Source organism: Equus quagga, chromosome 3 (assembly GCF_021613505.1).
Source record: "Equus quagga isolate Etosha38 chromosome 3, UCLA_HA_Equagga_1.0, whole genome shotgun sequence".
NCBI classification, from domain to species: Eukaryota; Metazoa; Chordata; class Mammalia; order Perissodactyla; family Equidae; genus Equus; species Equus quagga.
This window is the reverse complement of record NC_060269.1, coordinates 71,482,181-71,484,537: the sequence shown is the minus strand read 5'-3', so window position 1 is coordinate 71,484,537 and position 2,357 is coordinate 71,482,181. Positions and strand designations below refer to the sequence as shown.

The following is a 2,357-nucleotide window of genomic DNA, read 5'->3' as shown; positions in this document are numbered from 1 at the left end:
TACTTGACGTCTTGGGGAAAAATCTGAGTGGGACAGGAATTTATAATCAGACATGTCAGGGGAGATCCTTTAAATGGTATGAGGTCCATACAAAGAATATGTATTGATCTCTTGACTGTAATATATAACTATAGCATTTTTCACTATTGCTAATGTCCATTTGTGTGAAAATTAATCATGCTATTTTTTCATTCCTAGTTGTAACCTTTACTACATAGTTCCAGGCAATGATACTTAAAATTCAAAATGTTTTCTTTCAGAACTATGAAAAGAACCAGAAATGGTACCACTCATATTTTCGCTTTTCCTGTCCATATACTGGATCACCATGTTTGGAAACCTGCTCATCAACCTGGCTACCATCTCAGGCTCCCTCCTCCACACACATGTACTTCTTCCTCTCCAAAGTGCCCTTTGTGGACGTCTGTTTCACCTCCGTCCCCATGCCAAAGAGGCTAGTGAATATGTAGACACAAAGCAAAGTTGTAACTCATAAAGGCTGCATCAGCCAGATGTAGTTTTACATTCTGTTTGCAGTGTTGGAGAATTTCCATCTGATGGTGATGACCTGTGATCACATCTGCCACCACCTGCACTACATGGTCATCATGAGCCCCCAGCTCTTTCAACTGCTGTTTCTGGTGTCCTGGTTCATAAGTTCCCTGCATTCTTTGTTAGAAAGCTTAATGGCCTTGTGGCTGTCCTTCTGCACCAATGTGGAAATCCTCCCTATCTTTGGGAAATCAAACAGGTGGTCCGACTTGCCTGGTCTGACACTTTTCTTAATTAAACATTTTTAGTTTCTATTTTACAGCAGTGCTGCTGGATGGTGGTCCCTTCACTGGTATCCATTAATGCTACTCTGATAGTTTCTTCCATATGTGGAATCTCATAAGCTCAGGGGAAGGATAAAGCACTTCCCACCTGTCTGCCCCCTCTCAATTGTCTCCTTATATTATTGTTCAAGCCTAGGTGTGTACCTTATCTCTGCTTCTGCTCACAGGTCACACTCAAGTGCAACAGCCTCGGTGATGTACACAATGGTCACACCCATGCTGAACCCCTTCATCTACAGTCTGAGGAACAAAGACACATGGGGGCTCTTGAAAGAGTCAATCGGATGGTAGGTATAGAAAAGCAAATTGTTTGGGGGATGAAGAATTGTCCATGATTGCAGGTCTCGAAGCCTCAGAACCAGAAATTACTATTCTTTGATCAGATTCTAATTATTTCCTGGAATTTCCACTTCTTTGATTTCTGCCATTTATAGAATTTGTATAACTCACTATTGGAAGCTTTCTGCTCTCTCTGATGTATAGGCAGTTCTCCCCCTTGACCATTTTCTTACTTTCACAAACTTTCCTACCTTAGGTCTGTAATATTTGGAAATTCTCATTTATCTCTTGGGACAATGTGGGTTGCTTAATAATAATTTCTTCTCAAGTCACCTATCATCTCAATTAACTTTTCTTTAGTTTTCCTGAAAGGATGGTCATTAGTTGTATTAATCATACAAAAAAAAAAAAAACCTACACATGACAGCTAAGGGCATTTATATAATTCTTTTCAGCAAAATATGAAACTGCAGTTTTCACTTTGGGTCCACATCTTTTTTGAATTTCACTCCCTTCTCAGCTCTTACTGGTAACGTAGACTTTAATATGCTACAGTTTTATAACTGGCCTCCTGGTTTTTTTCTTATTCAGCTCAGTGTCCAAAATGTCCATGATGGTCCCTGGCAAAAACTGACTATCCAGTATACATCTCCCAGTGGAGTCTACATGGAAAGACAAATTTGCATACATAGATTGACCTAATATGGTCCTAGTATCAGAAATGACCTTAAAAATGAGGAGGCAAAATTTTAAATCACACGTTTTATTACCATGCTAATTTTTTTTTTTTTGTGCTCTACATCCACGCATTGAAGTAAGAAGATGGCTGGCCACCAGCGAGGGGTTATTCACTGAAGTGAAGAACTGGTTGGAGTATGTCATGTTCTGTTATTAAGTACCTTCCTGTTTCTACCTGAAAACCTCTAGTTCAGTCTAAAAATATGGGTCTTCCTATTGCTCTATGAAGTATCTCCCATTTTCTAAATTTAGTCATAACTACTAAAGGGACAGTGAATGGACAACACCGAGGCCATTCATTTAGTATCTCCTTCATGCTCAGGAATCTCTTCAATCATCATGATCAAAGGATGACTCACAAGACAGCTTGAATTCCTGCCCTGTGATGCAATTCAGGGTCACCAGTTTTTCTTCCCAAATGTGCATACTCTTCCAAGTTCTGTGGAATGCAACCTCAATAAAGCCACTTGTTAGTGCAATTATCTCAAATAGACTTCAATAACA

At 39.5% G+C, this 2,357-nt stretch overlaps 1 pseudogene; it reads left to right on the top strand.

The window, feature by feature from the left end:
* The first annotated feature begins 386 nt into the window (after positions 1-386).
* On the top strand, positions 387-1,127 carry LOC124236766 (olfactory receptor 7A17-like; annotated as a pseudogene).
* Positions 1,128-2,357: the final 1,230 nt, after the last annotated feature.